At 40.8% G+C, this 21,424-nt stretch overlaps 1 protein-coding gene and 1 pseudogene across 12 annotated transcripts in view; one reads left to right on the top strand and one right to left on the bottom strand.

Annotated features, from left to right (window-relative positions):
- SH3D19 (SH3 domain containing 19) overlaps positions 1 to 21,424 on the top strand; it is a 232,464-nt gene that overhangs the window by 31,619 nt on the left and 179,421 nt on the right. The window lies entirely within an intron of this gene.
- LOC112439688 (U6 spliceosomal RNA) lies at positions 20,917 to 21,012 on the bottom strand (annotated as a pseudogene).

The raw sequence follows: 21,424 nt of genomic DNA, 5'->3' as shown, positions 1-21,424 counted from the left end.
CACATGTATCTGAATTGCCTGAAGGCCTTGTACACGCTCAGTATCTGATCACTTGGTCTGAGATAGGGCCTGATAATTTTCATTTTTGACACATTCCCAGATAACATTTATGTTGCTGGTTTAAAAGGATGATGCACTTTGCAAACTCCATGTAATTAAGAGAGAAATCACACCCCAACACAGATTGTTAAATTCTAAGAAATAGTTCCTTTGGCTAATTTGTCCTTTTTAGTAGATCAGATGAAAACCCATGAGATAAACATGGAGATTTCCACAGGCTAACTTATAGGACTTAGTTTCCATTGTGGGTTTTCTCGGTAGCTTAAAGGATTTCATGGTTGATTTATACAGCCTGGCATTTATGATCAACTTCATTTTTGTTTCTTGGTTTTTTTCTTTCTGTTATTGATTGCATATTCTTCATCTCTATCTGCACAACTGAGATTGGTGTGTTAGTGCCACTGTGTTAGTGTTAGTTAGTGCTAGCCAAGGGCAAGAAGTGGAGGGTGCGGGGAATAGGTGGACGAGATTGGGTGACCAACTCTTCCCAGTTTCCCAGGACTTTTCCAGCTTTTAAAACTGAAAGTCCCCCATTCATGGAAACTCCTCAGTCCCAGGCAAATCAAGGATAGTCACCCTAGAGGAAGGATAGCTTGGGTGGGGGAAGAAGGGAGGATAAAGGCTACTGATAATGTTATTTATACTAACATCCCTGCTTTAGTCCAGGTGCTTTTTTCACTCAACATTAAGTTTGTACGATTTATTTGTATTGTTATATGTAGCTGTGGGTTTTTGTTTGTTTTGAGACAGAGTCTTGCTCTGTTGCCCAGGCTGGAGTGCTGTGGTGTAATCTCGGCACACTGCAACCTCTGCCTCCCAGATTCAAGTGATTTCTCCTGCCTCAGCCTCCCAAGTAGATGGGACTACAGGTGCATGCCACCATGCCCAGCTAATTTTTGTATTTTTAGTAGAGGCGGGGTTTTGCCATGTTGCCCAGGCTGGTCTTGAACTCCTGACCTCAGGTGACCCGCCTGCCTTGGCCTCCCAAAGTGCTGGAATTACAGGCGTGAGCCACTGTGCCCGGTTCTGTTTTTTTGTTTGTTTGTTTTCATTGTATAAATATATACCACAGCATTTTGCCTATTATTTTTTATTGATTTATTGGAGTTCTTTGTTTACCCAGGAATCTCAACTTTTGTTGGTTATGTGTGTTACAAATATCTTCTTCCACCTCCACTCTGGCTTACTTTTTCATTTTCTCTATGGTTTCTTTCGATGTGGAAATTCTTCATTTCAGTATAGATGAATTTATGAATCTTTTCCTTTATAATTTGTGTCTCTTCCCCCCTCCCCCCCTTTAAGAACATGATTTCTATCCAAGGTCATGAAAATATTCTCCTGTATCTCCTTTATTGTCCCCTAAAAGCTTTGTAGCTTTCCTTGGGGAGAAATGCCATAGCTTTCGTCAGATTCTCAAACAGATTTGAGAATCTCTGCCTGACATACAACATTTTAATATTATTTCTCCAAAGGGAGGATATACAAGATTCTGGATCCTCCTCCCAACATCTGGAAGAGTAGTAGGCACATAATAGGGCTTACTAAATGCTAAATAAATTTACTCTTTCTATATTTTGATGTGTTTATGGTAAACCCTGGAAGGACTGATATAACTGTTGTCTGTTGTGCTTTGAGTAAAATAATATCATCAGTATGAGGGCACAGAAGAACATTCACTGTGTTCACTGTGTACCAGGTGCTTCTTTATGTTATCACCTGTGAGGTAGGTATTATTTTCTTCATTTTATCATTGAAAAGACTGAGGCTCACAAACATTTAAGCAACTTATCCACAGTCCCTCAGCTAGTAAATACTGGAATGATGATTTGAATGCAGGTTTTTTTTGAAGTGGAAGTCCATGTTTTTCCAGGTGATCACACTGACTGCTCATATAAGTCAGTTACTATTGATGCTCCACGCATTTATACCTGTATGCTGCTTGCTGTATTCTAGAAGTACTTTACATTTATGTGGTGCTTTTCTATTTATGAAGGGCTTTCACAACTACATTCATTTGGATTCTTACAACAAACTGAGAGGGAAGAGGGTAAGTTTTATTGTTCCCATTTTAAAGATGAGTAAACTGAGACTCAGAAATGTTAGAAGGTTTTATCTAAAATTACACAACTAGGTATAGCTGAACCTCAGTCACCTCTATTGTGTGTTGCAAGTTGTAGAGTTTTTTTTAGTTGATTCATATAAGATGTCAGGTCATATCCTCTCAGAGTCTGTGGCTTTGTCTACTAAGTTAGATAGTTTTGAAAACTGCATTAGTTCTCTGGACCACCAGCTTACTGTTTTTTGTTATTAGAATTCCAAAGTTGTCTAATTTATTTTGAGAAAGTTATTTTAAGTTCCATGGAAACTATGAGTAGATTTACATGTTGTTTAAAAATCCCGTACTCATCACATTCTTTAAGAAGACCTGGGCCAGGTACAGTGGCTCACGCCTGTAATCCCAGCACTTTGGGAGGCCAATGCGGGTGGACTCCCTGAGGTCAGGAGTTCGAGACCAGCCTGGCCAACATGATGATACCCCGTATCTACCAAAAATACAAAAAATTAGCCAGACGTGGTGGCGGGCACCTGTAATACCAGCTACTCGGGAGGCTGAGGCAGGAGAATCGCTTGCTAGGGAGGTGGAGGTTGCAGTGAACTGAGATCGCACCACTGCACTCCAGCCTGGACAACAAGAGTGAAACTCTGTCTCAAAAAGAAAAAAAAGACCTGTCTAGTTATCCCCATCAATATAATGTATGCAAAATGGTGCCTAAAATACTGGCAATACAAAGAGATATATAAAATAGGCTCCCTGCTTTTAAAGACTATGCCATAGAATTAGGGAAGGTAAGACTATTACACTTTAAAGAAGATAATTAAGAATATAAAGAATATAAAGTAGTCCATGGTGGGTATCAGTTTGACATGAGAGAATCAGACTGTCTTGGTTCATTTTTTGGCTGACCACTGGCTGTGTGACCTTGGACAAGTTAGGTAACCTCTCTGCTTCTGTTCTTTATTTATATTTCTAAATTTGAATAATAGTAAATCCTATTGCATTGGGTTTGAAGACTAAATGAGTTAATGTATATAATGTCCTTAGAACATGGCCAAGCCCATAGTAAATACCTATAAAATTATTAGCACTTATTTTATGTCTCCTTTTTCTTATTATTGATAAAATATTTCACAGTTGAGTCTGCATTTTCTTCACTTGGTGGAAATAGTTATGAATTTCTTGTTGTCAGAGGAAAAAGAAGGTAAATCTGCAGTGTCATCATTTAATAATCAAATGTAGTTGCTTTTCTTTGGCGTTCATGTATCTCTTGGAAATATCTTAATTCTAGAGGACTCCCAAAGACTGAGGCTAGTTCTTCCTTTGGTATTTCTTAAGCCATATGAATTACTTTAACATGGCCTGGTAATAATGCTCAGCTTTTCTTTTCTTTTTCTTTCTTTCTTTTTTTTTTTTTTTTTTTTTGAGTCAGAGTCTCACTCTGTCGCCTAGGCTGGAGTGCAGTGGCGCGATCTTGGCTCACTGCAACCTCTGCCTCCCAGGTTCAAGCAATTCTCCTGCCTCAGCCTCCCAAGGAGCTAGGACTACAGGCACGTGCCACCATGCCCGGCTAATTTTTTTTTTGTATTTTTATTAGAGACAGGGTTTCACCATATTGGCCAGGTTGGTCTTGAACTCCTGACCTCGTGACCTGCCCACCTCAGCCTCCCAAAGTGCTGGGATTACAGGCATGAGCCACTGCACCCGGCCCATCTTTTATTTTCTTTTTTTTTTTAAGAAAGAGCCTCGCTCTGTTGCCCAGGCTGGAGTGCAGTGGCACAATCTCAGCTCACTACAACCTCCACCTCCCAGGTTCAAGCGATTCTCCTGCCTCAGCCTCCCAAGTAGTCTCATCCTCCCAAGTAGCTGGGATTACAGGTGCCTGCGACCACGTTGGCTGATTTTTGTATTGTTAGTAGAGACAGGGTTTTGCAGAGTTGGCCTGGCTGGTCTCGAACTCCTGACCTCAGGTGATGTGCCTGCCTCGGCTTCCCATAGTGCTGGGATTATAGGTGTGAGCCACTGTGCCCAGCCAACGTTCAGCTTTTCTTTATTGTCCACTGAAAGCTCATTATTGTGACATAAGCAATTATGTTCAAAGTGATCTCAGCAAATCAGAGGTGAGTTGATCAGCCTATGACCTATTTTTAACCAGAGTGCATCCCTTCGTTCTGTTTTCTTTCCCTCTCTCACACTAGTCATCCAGCAGTTCTATAACTTCACTGGCATATTATATTCTGAGGACAACATATTCACTGTTTTCCCTTAGGTCATTTCAGCTTTTCATCCAGTGGTGCTTAGAGACTAATCCTTTGAACACTTGGTTCTAATCCCATCTGTCAATTAGCTTTGTAGCATCCAGCAATTTATAGCATCTTTCTGGGCCTTAGCTTTTGGTGTATTAATTGAAAGGATGAGGCTTCCAACTTTACATTTTATGATATTAGGAAATGAGCAGAAAAATAACTTCCGACATAGTTTACAGAAGTTTGCCCATGTACTAAGTTAGATCTTGGAGAGTTTCTCCCAGGCTCCTTGTGAACTGCTCCACTGGTGTGGGAGAAGCCAAAGGGGCAAAGCTCAAGACGGTGTCTCCCTGGTGAGGGCAGTTACATTGGCATAAGTTGTCTAGCATAACTTGTCATGCCGACCCCTTTTCAAGATAGCAGTTTCATTCACTGATAATGTGGCAGTGTTCCCCTTCATCAGTGGAAGACATGGGATGTGTTCTAGGGGAATTTATAGTACTTGACGTGTATGAGGGAAATTCTACTATCAATTAAGTACAAGAGGAAAATATGTGTCAGGTAGTTTCAGGGCATAGGGCAGGGTAAAGGTTGAGGAGGAAGCTTGGATAGCTTGACACAGGGCAGGAAGGAGAAGGCTCTGGCAGAGGCCTGGCCCCCTTGTTTAGAAGCAGCTGGAACGAGTCCTTGCTCCTCAGCAGCTGTTGGCCTCACCTTCAGGAACTGTAAGCTTGTCCTTGTGGTGGGGATGGGCTCATGGGGGTGAGGGTAGGAGCTGTGGACCATTATTTTCTTTCTTTTTTCTTTTTAAAAATAAAATTTGTTCCAAGTTATACCAAGGGAAAAAAAATTTGTTCCAAGTTATACCAAGGGAAAAAAAATGAATTAAGAAAAAAATTAAAAAATTAAATGTTTTTTAGAATATTTTTTGAGTAACAGAAAAATTGTGAAGATAGTACAAAGAGCTCCCATATACCCCACACCCTGATTATTAGCATCTTAGTATGGTAGATTCATCACAATTAATGAACTAATATTGATGTATGATTAAACTCCATGCTTGACTCAGATTTCCTTAGTTTTTGCTTAATGTCCTTTTTTGTGTTGCAGTATCCCGTATAGGAGACTGTATTACATTTAGTTGTCATATCTCCTGAGGCTCCCCTTGGCTATGACAGTTTCTTAGATTTTCCTTGTTTTTGATGACCCTGACAGTTTTGAAGAGTACTGGTCACATTTTTGTATGTTGTTCCCCTGTTGAGATTTGTCTGATGTTTTTTTCATGATCAAACTGGCTTACGGGTGTTTGAGAGGAAGATCACAGAGGTAAAGTGCCATTTTTATCACAATTCAAGGGTATATATTATTATCATGACTTTTCTACTGACCTTGATTACCTGGCAGAGGTAGTACTTGTGAAGTTTCTCTGCTTGAAAGTTACTCTTTTTGGCATTGGCGTCCACTCTCCCTCCCCAACTGCAAGACCCCATTGCAGTAGTCCTTCAAAAGAAATTTTTTTAAAAAGTTAAGCCTTTTTCCTCTCTTTCCATACTGTAGAAAGTGAAGGAAGTCACTATGGAGTAAGAGTTATGCTACACTTAAGGAGTAAAGAATTATGCTATACCTCTTTAAGGGTAGAGTATCTACATACTTTTTTAGAAATTATTTTGCATGAGAGAGACCTTTTTTTTGTAGAAATGGGGTCTTGCTGTGTTGTTCAGGCTGTACTCAGACTCCTGGGCTCAAGGGATCTTCTTGCCTCTGCCTCCCAAGTAGATGGGATTGCAGCCACACACCACTGCACCAGCCTAAATTCTTTAATACTCCCTTAGTTTGTTTGGTCTCTCCAAAGATCTGATTAGGATTCTCTCTAGGCCCCACCTGTTGGAGAATGTAAGCTCAATTTCTCCATCCTAATTCTGTCCAAAATATCTGATCTGTGTGGATGTCTGGGAGATAATTTCATTGTATAATTAGAAAGGAAAGGCATGAAATACATTTGTCTGATTGAGGTGACCTATGACTAAGACTCATTTACACTAGAGTCCTCTGTCAGCAGGTACAAATGACTAATATAAATTCCTTTCCAATTTTGGAAATGGAGGGGAAGTTAGAGTAGGAAAGGAATTTGGAAAGCACTGGGCTAAGATAATCAAATAACAAGTTAATATTTATTGTGCACTGGGTGCCGAGACAATTTCAGTTGTTTTCAGTGTGTTTTTCTCATTTAGTCCTGGTACCAATCCTATGCAGTAGGTGTGATTGTTTCCTTCATTTAACAGATGAGGAACCTGAGGCCTAGAAAGGGTGAATAATCTCCTCAAGGTCACACAGCAAGGGAGTGACAGAATAGGATTCTGTAGCATGGACTCCTGGTTGCCTCCTTTTTTCCTCATTTCCTCCTTTTTTGGTCAATGGAATCCCTGTATTTCTGGATGTGGCAGTGTACCCACCTATGAAGCTACTTCTTCCAGCCTGTTAATGAGATACAAGTAAAAGTTGTTGAATGGGGTTGCCAGGAAAGTTCTTTAAAGGGGGTTCACTCAACTGCACAGAATACCCTTTTCCCCTTACCATCTTCCTCCCACCTCCTACCAGGAACAAGGCTGTGTAGCTCACAGTAGCCACCCTGGGCCATGAGGTTACTTTGAGGTTGGAACCGAAGCACTGAGAATAGTGGAGCAGAAAAATAGATGGCCCTGCAGTCCCTGCTGATTAGATAGAGTCACCACATGGGTTTTGATTGCCTGCCTCCTCCTTTACTTAGAAGGAAGGAATAAGAAACTCTACCTTGTTTAAGCCACTGTTATCATAGGCCTCAACTGGCAGCTGAAGGCAGTTCCTAACTGATAGATTCTAACTTGATCTTATTGTTTCCTTCCTCTTACCACCAAGCTGTAATACATTTTGTTATAATGAAGTTACCCTAAGATACCTAGATTCTTGTTGCTATTTTGTACTTTACTGTAGTGTGACCTTGGACATGTTAGTTAGGTTTTATGAGGCCCCCGCTCCACCGTTTTTTTACATCTTTGGAATAGGAATTATTCATGCCCTAACTACTCTGCAGGCTCATTATGGGGAACATGCTTGTAAACTTCAAGTGTTCATGTGTGATGTGTAGTTTTTGAAGTGGTTGTGGCCATCCTTGGGCAAGTGGAAGGGTACCAAAATGGAAGCCTTTAGAATCTGAATATAGTTTTCTGGTTTTGTTATTTTGCCTAGTGCCAACTTCATTCAGAATAAATAAATAGAAGCTGTGAAGGGAGGTGATGTTGTCCCTGCTCTGATGCATTTGAGTAGATTAACAATTGCATTGCTGATGAGCCCTAGAATGCATGCCAGGGCTGCTGCATGGGACTGAGAGTTCATTTGTTTTCAATATGGCTGCCTTCATTATACTGGAGCTTTGTTTCCAGAAGATACATTAATCAAGGAATCATTATACTGGATGATAGTTAACTGCTTTTTCTCTGAGAGCTGGCCAAGAACAAAGGGCTCAGAAGAAAATGTTTGTACAAGATGTGGAGAATTAGTTTTTCTGGCAATAAATGTCACTATTTCCAAATAGTCCTTTGAAACTAGTGTAGAGGTGTTCACATAACACTCGAAGGCCCCCAGCATATCACCCATGTAAATGATCCTGTCTTATCTTGCCACCACACCCTTTGTTTCTTCATTCCTTCACAAAGATTCCCCTCAACATACAGGCTAGCTCAGTGGAGACTACTGGAGCTACCTGGAGATTACAAGGTAGATTCATTACTCTCAGTGAAAGTGTAACTATTGCCAGTGGAGAGTGCGTCTGGAAGTGGGATTCATTTGGAATAAGGAATGTTATTGCAGGTTTTAAAATGTGCACAGCCTGGGCAACAAAGCAAGACCCCGACTTTATAAAAAATAAAATACGTTAGGTGGGCGCAGTGGTGTGTGCCTGTAGTCCCAGCTACTCAGGAGACTGAGGGAGGAGGATCACTTGAGCCCAGGTGTTTGAGGCTGCAGTGAGTCATGATTGCACCACTGCACTCCAGCCTGGGTGACAGAGTGAGACCTTATCTCTAAAATAAATAAATAAATAAATAAAATATGCAGACTTCTATTTGAATATTACTCTTAATTAGATGCTTAATAATGTGACATTCCTTTATATCACAAGTAACTTTTTATCTCTCACCTTGTTCCTTTCGTATTTCTCCTTCATGGAAAGTTTCATGAGGTATTCAACTTTATAACGTGGTTTGGTATTTCTTACACCTCTGTAGCAATGGGAACTCTAAAGAGTGCTTCTCAGACTTTGTTCTGCCTACAGATCACCCGGAGATCTTGTTCAAATGCAGATATGATGTAGTAGGTTTTGGGTAGAGCTGCAACTCTGCATTTTTTTTTTTTTTTTTTTTTTTTTGAGACAGAGTCTCGCTCATTGCCCAGGCTGGAGTACAGTGACATGATCCCAGCTCAGTGCAACCTCCCCCTCCCAGGGTCAAGTGATTCCCATACCTCAGCCTCCCAAGTAGCTGGGATTACAGGCGCTCACCACCACACCCGGCTAATTTATTTATTTATTTATTTTATTTATTTATTTTTTTTGAGATGGAGTCTTGCTCTGTCACCCAGGCTGGAGTGCAGTGGTGCAATCTTGGCTCACTGCAACCTTCGCCTCCCGGGTTCACACCATTCTCCTGCCTCAGCCTCCCCAGTAGCTGGGACTACAGGTGCCCACCACCAGGCCCAGCTAATATTTTTGTATTTTTAGTAGAGACGGGGTTCTTCCATGTTGGCCAGGCTGATCTCAAACTCCTGACCTGATGTGATCTGCCTACCTGGGCCTCCCAAAGTGCCGTGATTACAGGTGTGAGCCACCACGCCTGGCCGACTCTGCATTTCTAACAAGGTCCTGGTGATGCCACTGCTGGTGGTCCCTGGGCCACATTTTGAGCAACAAGGCCCTCAGTTATCTCTACTGTAGGGCCAGGCTTCTCAACTCTTGGCAGGACATCAGAATCAACTTTGAAACTTTAAAGAAAACATGTGCTCATGACCCCACCCTCAGATTTCCAGATTCATTACTTCCGGAATAGTTGCTGAGGAACTGGATTTTTAAAGTTGTATGTAAGGTGAGAATCACTGCCTTAGTATCCTATTTAAAAATATGATGTTGATTGGTTTCAGTGTGATTTCTTATAATTTGAACTGTTATGTTTTTCCATCTTAAGTAATTCATGTTGTGATAACTTTTATTCAAACAGAATAAACAGAATCCATCATGCATTTTTCTTTTTTCCCCCTTTTTCAGCTTTGTGGAGGTATAATTCACTAATGAAAATTGAATATATTCAAGATGTACAACATGATGTTTTTATATATGTATACATTGTGAAATAATTACCACAATCAAGCTAATTAAAGGATCCATCACCTCACATAGCTACCTTTTTTTTTGTTTCTTATAGTGAGAATACTTAAGTTCTCTCAGCAAATTTCAAATATAATACATCATTATTAATTATAGTCACCATGTGATATACTTGGTCTCCAGAACTTATTCATCTTATGACTAAAAGTTTAGACCTTTGAATAATACCTCCCCATTTCCCCTACCCTCACAACTCCTGGTAACCACCCTTCTGCTCTCTGGTTCTTTTATTTTTGAGACAGGGTCTCACTCTGTTGCCCAGGCCATAATGCAGTGGTGCAATCACGGCTCACTGAAGCCTTGACTTCCCGGGCTCAAATGGTCTTCCCACCTCAGCCTCCTGAGTAGCTGGGACTGCAGGGACATGCCCTGCTAATTTTTTATTTTAAAAAATTTTTTGCAGAGATAGGGTCTTGCTCTTTTGCCCAGGCTGGCCTCAAATTCCTGGTCCCAAGTGATCCTCCCACTTTGGCCTCCCAAAGTGCTGAGATTACAGGCGTGAGCCACTATGCCCAGCCTATTCTCTGCTTCCATGAGTTTGACTTTTTTAGATTCCACATACAAGTGAGATCACACAGTATTAGTCTTTCTGTGTCTGGCTTATTTCACTTAGCATAATGTCCTCCAGGTTCATCCATGTGGTCGCAAGTGGCAGGATTTCCTCCTTCTTTTTTTTCTCTAAACAGGGTCTTGCTGTGTCACCCAGGCTGGAGTGCAGTGGCATGATCATGGCTCACTGCATCCTTGACCTCCTGGGCTCAAGTGATCCTACTTTCTCCGCATCTCAAGAAGCTGGGACTACAGGTGCTCACCACCATGCCAAGCTAATTATTATTATAATAATTTTTTGTAGAGATGCAGTCTCACTGTGTTGCCCAGGCTGGATTTCCTTCTTTTTAAAGGCTGAATAAAATTCCACTGTGTGTGTATACATATATACATGTATATATGTATACATACATATATATCTCCCTATCTCAAAGAGATATCTGCACTCCCATGTTCACTGCAGCATTATTCACAATAGCCAAGATACATAAGCAACCTAAGTGTATACATATATAATATGTATACACACACACCACATTTTGTTTATCCGTTCATTCGTCATCAGACTTAGGTTGTTTATGTATCTTGGCTATTGTGAATAATGCTGCAGTGAACATGGGAGTGCAGATATCTCTTTGAGATAGGGATTTATTGGCCAGGCATGGTGAATCATACCTGTAATCCCAGCACTTTTGGGAGGCCGAGGTGGGTGGATCGCTTAAGGTCAGGAGTTCGAGACCAGCCTGGTCAACATGGTGAAACCCCATCTCTACTAAAAATACAAAAATTAGCCAGGTGTTGCGGTGTGCACCTGTAGTCCCAGCTACTCAGCAGGCCAAGGCATGAGAATCACTTGAACCCGGGAGGTGGAGGTTGCAGTGAGCCGAGATCCTACCACTGCACTCCAGCCTGGGCAACAGAGCAAGAGTCTAAAAAAAAAAAAGAGAGAGAGAGAGTGATTTATTTCCTTTGGATATATACCCAGAAGTGGCATTGCTGAATGGTAGTTCTATTTTTAATTTTTTTGAGGAACCTCTGTACTGTTTTCCATAATGGCTATACCAGTGCACCAATCAACAACATACAAGAGTTTCCTTTTCTTCACATCCTTGCCAACACATATCTTTTGATTTTTTTTTTCTTTGTTTGGTGCAACAGGGTCTTGCTGTGTTGTCCAGGCTGGAGTGTGGTGGTGTGATCATAGCTCACTGCAGCCTTAAACCACTAGGCTCAAGCAATCCTCTTGCATCAGCCTCCCGAGTAGCTGGGACTACAGGTGTGCACCACCAGTAATTTTTTTTTTTTTTTTTTTTTGTAAAGACAGAGTTTTGCTGTGTTAACCAGGCTGGTCTCAAACTCCTGGCCTCAAGTTATCCTCCTGCCTCAGGCTCCCAAAGTGCTGGGATTACAGGCGTGAGCCACCATGCTCAACTGACTTTCTTTTTGAGACAGGGTCTTAGTTATCCTCCTGCCTCAGCCTCCCAAAGTGCTGGGATTACAGGCATGAGCCACCATGCTCAGCTGACTTTCTTTTTGAGACAGGGTCTTGCTATGTCACCCAGGCTGGAGTGCAGCGGTGTCATCTCTGCTCACTATAGCCTTGACCTCCTGGGCTCAAGAAATCCTCCCACCTCAGCCTTCCAGGTAGCTGGGACTACAAGTATGTGCCACCATACCCAGCCAATTTTTAAATTTTTTGTAGAGACTGGGTCTCAATGTGTTGCCCAGGCTGGCCTAGAACTTCTGGACTCAAGTGATCCTCCTGCCTTGGCCTCCCAAAGTGCTGGGATTACAGGAGTGAGCTGTCATGCCCAGCCTCTGGCTGACTTTTTGATAATACCCATCCTAGCAGATGTGAGATGGTATCTAATTGTGGTTTTGATTTACATTTCCCTGATGGTTAGTAATGAGTACCTTTTCATGTACCCATTGGGTGTTTGTATACCTTCTTTGAAAAAACATCTATTCATCTTTTGCCCATTTTAAAATCTGGGGTTTCTTTTGCTATTAATACGAGTTCCTAATATATTTTGGATATTAACCCCTTATCAGATATATGGTTTGCAAATATTTTTTCCTGTTCCATGGGTTTCCTTTTATTTTTTCCTTTGCTTTGCAGAAACTTTTTAGTCCCACCATGAATTTTATACATGGATTTTAGTCAACTCCTGTATTGTTTTATAGTCTAAGTAGGCTCCACATAAAGAACAGTGTAGTGAGTTATCATTGAAGTAACTGGAAAGCACTGTATGTGTTCATTATGTTCTTTCAACTTGCAAGAAATGGGCATGCTCACCTTAGCTGATGGAGGCTTATTGGAAGGATATACATGTAAGTTGAAAGACATGGAAAATATCTCTGGGCCCGGTGGCTCACGCCTGTTATCCCAGTACTTTGGGACACCAAGGCGGGTGAATCACTTGAGGTCAGGAGTTCAAGACCAGCCTGGCCAACATGGCGAAACCCCATCTCTACTAAAAATGCAAAAATTAGTTGAGCATGGTGGTGTGCACCTGTAATCCCAGCTACTCGGGAGGGTGGAGCATGAGAATTGTTGAACCCAGGAGGTGGGGGCTACAGTAAGCCAAGATTGCGCCACCGCACTCTAGTCCCGGTGGGTGACAGAGCAAGACGTCTAAAAAAATAAAAGAAAAAAGAAAGATGCAGGAAGCAGTTTCAGAAGGTATTTGAAAATGAGAGTAACTCTAAAAAACTGACAGCAAATAGCTACTCTGGAGAACATTTTTTAATAAGTTGGAATGACTTTGTTGCTCCTTATGGTTAGTGACACTACAGTTTACTGATGTCTGCTTCCATGGCTTCTAAGGTACTAAATAATTGGCTGTCTTTTGTTTTTCTCACAGTCAGCCTCCCCAAGAAAGAGGCTCTAAGTAGGTTGGTCAGCCACAGTTCTGCACAGGATGGCCTTTTGCAGCAGGGTTCTTATGCCCATTTACCTTGGAGGTGTATGGCAAACCCATAGAGAGCTGCCTTTTCAGACCCATCCCAGGTCCCTTTGGGGCAAGATGGCAGAGTCTTGTGGTACCCACATGGCTCACCTAGAAATGCCTGCAATTGCTTTTGTCTGATGGGACCAAGGGCCTGTGGGGGGTACCTTAAGGTTTCTCAGAATGGAAAGAGGGTAAAGTTGGTAGGCTCTAGGAATAAACTGACCACTCTGACTTTCAGCAATGTGAGATTCCTGAGGGAAGAGGCTTACTTTGTTCATATCTCTCATAACTCAGAACAGTGCTTGACACATGTGCTCAGTACATAGCTGTCAAATAGGACAGTCTTGAGTTTTTTAAAAGATGTTTTAGGCTGGGCATGGTGGCTCATGCTTGTAATCCCAGCACTTTGGGAGGCCAAGGTGGGTGGATCACTTGAGGTCAGGAGTTCAAGACCAGCCTGGCCAACATGGTGAAACCCCATCTCTACTAAAAATATAAAAATTAGCTGGGTGTGGTGGCCCGTGCCTGTAATCCCAGCTATTCGGGAGGCTGAGGCAGGAAAATCACTTGAACCCGGGAGGTGGAGGTTGCAGTGAGATCGCACCATTGCACTCCAGCCTGGGCAGTAACAGCAAAACACTGTCTAAAAAAATAATAATAAAATAAATAAAGATGGTTTAACGTAGTCTTTATTTTTAGTTCGATTACATTTCATTCTAACTGGAACTCTTATGTACACAAGGTTGGAAGGCAAATCCCTCTTCTGCTCATGGCTCACCCTGTGGAGGGGAAACCACGCATGCTAATATGCAAAACTTCACGTTTTCCTGTTTCTTTGTTAGTCCTGAGCGCTTTAGATGTTTGCCGTTTGGTGTCAATATGACTGACCCAGGCTTTGGGCTGCTGCACAGTTCATGGATGTCAAATCCAGGCCCAAAGGCCTTCCCAACTATCCTCAGAGACAGCAAAGGGGCCTCGCAAGGCCTCAAACTCCTGAGCGCGATGCCCTTCGTCAGGCCCTGCGGGCACACACCTGCCTGACGGGTCTAGCACCAGGAACTCTGGGAAGGCAGAGCCTAAGGGTTGGCGCCCAGACGCGAGTGGCTTTTTGGGCTCACGAGGGCTGCGCCACCTTGGGTCCTGATTAATTTGGCTTTTGAAGCTTAAATGTAGATTTGGATATTTGGCCAAAGAAGGCTCATGTTGTTCAGGTAAGAAGGGAGACACTAAAAAGATAGAAGTCATCATTAGGAGTGATTGCAGCAGCTGCTGCTTTTTAAAACCCCAAACCCTGAAAATTGTAAGGAATGATGCGGGAGAGTGGATGATAAAGATATTTGAGAAGGAATCTACTGAGTTAGTGACATGGGATGCAGAGCCTGAACATGAGGGACAAGTCCAGTGTTGCTGACGTTTCATGAGTTGGAAAAAGGTGGTTACCATTTGACAGCCTCTTCGGGAAAGGGACAGTGACACTGAACATTTAGTATTAAACCTTAATTACAGCGCGTTTGCTATTAGTGTTAAATTTAATGATGAGTACTTACGTAGCATTTAGAACAAACCTTTCAATAGCTCCTTGAGCACATGGGTTTTGCAAACCTTGTAGAATGTAATTTGGTATTGCTCACCTCATAGGTTTCCAATGAATGTTTAATGAAGTTAATGAAGAATTGGGGTTTTAATTCCAATATTCTTTTTTCCCCTGTTTTAGTTGAGTCTCCAGCTTTCTTACTTATTCCTGTAGTAGACTTTTTAAAAAAGTACCAACTTTTTAGCATATCTGAATAAAATATTCATCAATCATTTATTTATACTAAATATATGTCAGGAACTCCTGTAATTCTCCTAACAATCCTGGAAGGCAGGTTCTTTTGTCATCCTGTTATTAAAATAAGAAAAATGACGTAAACAGAAGTTAAGTGCAGCTGAGATTTGAATCCCTGTAGTCTTTTCTTCTTTAATTTTTAAATGTACATACAGTAAAATTGGCTTCTTTTTGGTGAACAGTTCTATGAATTTTATTACACATGTAGTTTCTTGTGGCAACTACCATAGTCACCATACAGAACAGTTCCATCACCTGGAAATTCCCTGGGCTGCCTTTGTAGTCAGACCTTCTCTGCATGCCTTTCCACTGGCAACCAATGATCTGCTTCCTGTCTGTATAATTTTGCCTTTCCTAGAATATTAAATAAATGAATTCATAAAGTATTAATATATAACCTCTGAGACAGGCTTCTTTTACTCAGGAGAATGCCTTGGACATTCATTCATTTTGTTACTATATCAATAGTTTGATCCGTTTTACTGCCGAGTAGTAGTCTATTGTGTGAGTGTACCAGTTTGTTTATGCTGGTACACAATATCCTGATGAAGGATATTTAGATTGTTTTCAGTATTTGATGATTATGAATAAGCTGCTGTAAACATTTGTGTACAGGTTTGCTGGATCATATGGTAAATATAAATTTAACTTTATAATAAGTTTCCAAACTGTTTTCCAGAGTGGCTATCCTGTTATGTGTTATCACCAGCAATGTATGAGAGTTCTCATTGTTCTGCATTCTCACCAGCACTTGATGCTGCTAGATTTTTTCTAGTTTTTATTTGTTTGTTTTTAGCCATTTTAATAGAAGTATAGTGATATTTCATTGTAATTTTAATTTACATTTTCATTTTGGCTAATGATATTGACCATCTATTCATATGGTTAATTGCTATCCATATGTCATCTTTGGGGAAGAATGTTCAAATCTTTGCACATTTAAAAATTGGGTTGTTTAAATATGTTCAAAGAGCTAAAGACACTGTTAAATAGAATAAAAAGATAAGCTACAGACTAGGAGAAAATATTTTCAAATCATATATCCAACAAAAGATTTGAATGTAGAATACATAAAGAGCTCCCCAAACAATAATACAGAAGTATAAAGTCTTTGTCTAGTAAATCCAGCATCTGGGCTTCCTCAGAAAGAACAGTTTGTATTGATTACTTTTTTTTCTGTGTATGGGCCATATTTCTTATTTCTTTGCATACCTTGTATTTACAAGTTGAAAACTGAACATTTTGAATATCATAATGTAACAGCTCTGGAAATCAGATTCTTCTCCCTTCCCAGGGTTTGTTATTGCTGCTTGTTATGGTTGTTGTTGTTTGTTTAGTGACTTCTCTGAACTAATTTTGTAAATCCTATATTCTTTGTCATGCATGACACTGAATTTTCAGTTTCATTAGCTTAGTGGTCAGCTAGTGATTGGACAGAGGTTTTTGTTTTCTTTTGTTTTGTTTTGTTTTATGCCTAGAACCAAAAAGAACCTCCCAGCTTATGCAGATGGGCTCTGTTGTGTTTTGACACACCTTCAGTACTCAGACAGGCAGTTTACAAGTCTGCTTTGCCTTTACTTCTTTGTGCATATTCTGACAGTCAGCCAGAGGTGGCAGCTTAGGGCCTTCTCAGGTCTTTTCTGAGCATATGCCCATCCTGGTAATACAGTTGGCCTTCTAGATTCCCAGGAATATGTGGGAGCTATTCAAAGCCTGTATTCCTCAAACCATCTCATTCTCTAGCCTATCTTCCCAACCTTTTTGGTTAGCTTATTGTTTGCCCCAACTGTTATCCTTGTGCAGCAGCAACTAATATATTTGCTTGTCAGTGTTTTCAGCAAGTGCCCTCTAGCTAGCCACTTTTGCACTGATAATTCCAAATTAGGTAAGGTAAAAGAAAGTCTTCTCCAGGGAGAAACCAGACAGGTCAAGACAAATTATTACAGTTCTTTGTGAATAAGGTTGGTTTTGTTCTCTCTAGTCCTGATATTGGTACCAGGAATGCAGGCTAACATTTTTAAGGTTCCCACTGAGCTGGGAAGAGGGAAGGGACCAGGGTAAGTTAAAAATGCCACAAAGCTCAATATTCTAACCAAAATCCAGCTAGTTTTTCTGGATTCAGTGTTTCATTAGTTGCTACAAGCTTTTGGTTGGTTTCTAGAGTTCTGAAAAGTTGATTCTGCCAGTTTCTATCAGGTTTTTATTGCTTTTATGGAGGGATAGACTTTTGGAGGTCTTAACTCTGCCATTTTTTCTGATGTCACTCAGATATGTCAAATATGGCTTAAAGAAAAAAACTGATTAAGATAATCAGAGCTGGGTTGGGTAGTATGTGCTTCTAGTCCCAGCTACTCAGGATACTTAAGTGGGAAGATTGCTTGAGCCTACGAGTTTGAATCCAGCCTGGGCAACAGAGTGAGACCCTATCTCTTAAAAAAAAAAATCTGCTTTTATGAGTAAACCAGCCCAAGTTTAAAAAAAAAAATGAGAGAGCGAGAGAAGGTAGGGATACTCTTAACCCATTTTTAAGTTTTTCTACATTCTACAGTAGCATTATCAAGGTGTTTTTATAAAGAGGAGCCTCACTCAGCTGGTTACAGTGCTGGGCTCAAACCCCTCATTCAGACCTTGAATGGGCAGCTTACTTTTCTCATTTCTAGGCCATATACCACCCCAAACCCCTTTGTTACTTTTCAAAACATGATATCCAAGGGATATCTGGCCAGGGGAACTCTATATTCCTCTTTGTTGTTAAAGTGGCTCAGAGGAAGTAGCTTTACTGCACCGTTCTGAACAAATCAGTCATGTTAAAACATAATGTATGGCTAATACTCTGGGGAGTGGAATCGAGGAGGGCCTGGAGTGTGTCACTTTATACTTCTGTATTGTTTCAGTTACTTACAATGAATGTTTATTACTTTCAAAATTAAAGAAAAATAAATTTAAAATACTGTGAGAAATAATTGGCTGCTGGTCCAGTATATTTCTTGCTCATATTATGGTATTTTTAAAAACCTATTTTTCCCTAAAATGAATTACTGTAATAATCATAGCAAATGCCATCCTGTTAATAAAAGAAATGATTGATAATCTATTCAAGAAAATGGTGGTTGGAAGGAGTGTATAATTGTGTTTCCTCTGAAGATCATTTTTCAAAACACTGGCTAATTTATCATTTGTTTACCTGTTTGGTCTCATGACATTTACTTCTTTTCGTGAAAGCTATAATCAGTCGAAAAGCAAATCCTCATTTATAACCAAACTGTTGAAAGCTGTTTAACATAATCAAAACCTATCTTTAGCATTCCCTGCTTTATTTATTGTGTGTATTTCATCTCCATCTTGTGACCCAACAGAACCTGTTCTAGAGGACTAGATTCAGAAGACATGCATTCTTTTTTTCTTTTTTCTTTTTGTACTTTAAGTTCTGGGGTACATGTGCACAACATGCAGGTTTGTTATATATGTATACATGTGCCATGTTGGTGGCTGCACCCATTAACTCGTCATTTACATTAGGTATATCTCCTAATGCTATCCCTCCCCCCTTCCCCCACCCCACGACAGGCCCCGGTGTGTGGTGTTCCCCACCCTGTGTCCAAGTGTTCTCATTGTTCAGTTCCCACCTATGAACATGCGGTATTTGGTTTTCAGAAGACATGCATTCTAATGCTCAACCTCCCACTAGCCCGCTATATGACCTTGATTTAATCTCTCAGATTCTTCATTGACAGTATGAAAGATTTAGACCCAGAGCCCAGGCTCACTGACTGTTTTTGTGAATAAAGTTTCATTGTCTATAGTCGTTTTTTCCTACATCTGCAGAGTTGAGTCATTGCAACAAAGTCCACGTGGTCTGCAAGCCTAAAATACTTACTATCTCACTCTTTACAGAAAAAGTTTGCTGACTCCTACCAAGTTTCTTTTCAGGTTCAAAATTCTTTGTTCTAGTTTTGGAATACTTGGGCCAACTATTTTTTTCATCAGGTTTCTTCTTAGCAAATCACCAGAAAAATTTGACTTGAAGAGGGGAAACACCAATAAGTCATACATTCTTATTTGTTAGACACCAGTACCTGTCATATTTTGTTGTTAATGCTGTGATTACAAACAACCTCTAGAGCTCAGTATTGTGTAAGTTATATTCAACTGGTGAGATGTAGCTCAGCCTCACCTGTGGTGCTCATTCTGGGATCCTGGCCGAAGGAGCAATCCCTATCTGGGAAAAAGATAGCAAAGCATGTACCAGTGTTTATAACGATGCTCAGAAGTGACATGTATCACTTCTACTCACTTCTTTGGTTAACCTGACATTAATGGTGTGGGGGTCCTGCAAGTTACATGGTACCTTGAGTGGCTGGATAATCTTTTTACACAGAGGGCAGTGAATCATTGGGAACAACAAAGTCATTTACCACAGCCTTCTTAAGGGCTTGCTAGTTTGAGCAGACCAAAACTCATGGCAAAAAACTTGGTTTTGGACCTCTTTGTGTGTTATTCTTCATAAATTCCTTGCAAATAATAGTCACTAGAAATTAGCCCAGGGAGCTTTTGGAATATATTGTAGTTCTCTCAGTTTGCTTATTTAATGCTCAATGTAAGAATGTAATGTGCCTTTGGGTTTCCTTTTTGTAGAGTCTTGATATCTTTAACTTATTGTATTGGTCCATTCTCACCCTGTTATACAGAAATAACTGAAACTGGGTAATTTCTTTTAAAAAGAGGTTTAATTGGTTCATGATTCTGCAGGCTGTACAGGAAGCATGGCTGGGGAGGCCTCAGGGAGGTTTCAATCATGGCAGAGGGCGAAGTTGGGAAGCAGGCACATCTTCACATGGCCAGAGCAAGAGGAAGAGAGAGAGCGGGGAGTGCCACACACCTTTAAAACAAGCAGATCTCTGGCCAGCCGCGGTGGCTCACGCTTGTAATCCCAGCACTTTGGGAGGCTGAGGCGGGCGGATCGCCTGAGGTTGGGAGTTGGTGATGAGCCTGACCAACATGGAGAAATCCTGTCTCTACTAAAAATACAAAATTAGCTGGGTGTGGTGGCACATGTCTGTAATCCCAGCTACTCGGGAGGCTGAGGCAGGAGAATTGCTTGAACCTGGGAGGTGGAGGTTGTGGTGAGCCGAGATTGCGCCATTGCGCTCCAGCCTGGGCAACAAGAGCAAAACTGTGTCTCAAATAAATAAATAAAAACAAGCAGATCTCACGAGAACTCTGTTGTGAGAACAGCCCCAATGGGGGATGGTGTTAAACCATGGAGAAGCTACTCCCATGATCCAATCACCCCCCATCAGGCCCCATTTCCAACTTGAGGATTACAATTTGACATGAGATTTGGGTGGGGACACAGATCCAAACTGTATCACTTACATTTCTTACCTCTAAACTATTTCTGTGCCAAGGTTCTATATCTCATTGAATGACAGACACCACAAGTTGCCCAAGCCAGAAAGCTGGGTGAAGTACTTAACTTCTTCCCTCACCACAATTGCCTACATATAGTCAGTCAATTACCAGATTCTATTAAATCTATCTCTGATGTAGGTCCTGATTCTGTCTACTTGTCTCCATCTTCATTGCCACTGTCCTGTTCCAGGTACCTCTGGCTGTTTGCAACAGACTTGAAACTGGCCATTCTGTGTCCTGACTTGTTTCTCTAATCCATTCTCTATACAACCACCAAAGCAGTTTTTATAAAACACAGACTGATCATGTTATTTCCCTGAATTAAAACATTTCAGTGGTTTGTACATTATACTTCCGCCTAAAAGCTCAAATTTCTTAACATGGCCATACACCTTAAAAAAAAAAAAATGGAATGCTTGATGAATTTGCATGTCACCCTTGCCATGCTAATCTCGGTATCTTTCCAATTTTAGTATACGTGTTGCTGACGTGAGCACATGGCCATACTACCTTTTATTCCCTTTATTTTTTTTTAGTATTCCTAGTTTTGTCCATTTACACTCAGCTTACATGGCTTTAAAAATATAATCGTCTAGAAATTTTTTCCCTAGAGCATATTTTATGAACTCAGTATTTGCTAAATGTTTTTTTCATTTGTAGAGACTCAAACACTTGATTTAAAAAAAAATTGTGCAAAGCTGATGTGTATAGTATCATGCATAGTCCAATGCACAATGCTCCCATCCTGCTGCTCAATAGGTTGTTCCTTCTCAGAAGGGCTGTAAAGAAAGCTAGGTTGACATTTTTTTTTTTTTTTTTGAGATAGAGTTTCACTCTTGTTGCCCAGGCTGGAGTGCAATAGCATGATGTCAGCTCACTGCAACCTCCACCTCCTGGGTTCAAGCAATT

This window comes from Pan paniscus, chromosome 3 (genome assembly GCF_029289425.2).
Source record: "Pan paniscus chromosome 3, NHGRI_mPanPan1-v2.0_pri, whole genome shotgun sequence".
NCBI lineage: Eukaryota > Metazoa > Chordata > Mammalia > Primates > Hominidae > Pan > Pan paniscus.
The sequence above is the reverse complement of the archived record's forward strand: the minus strand, read 5'-3'. Positions and strand labels throughout refer to the sequence as shown.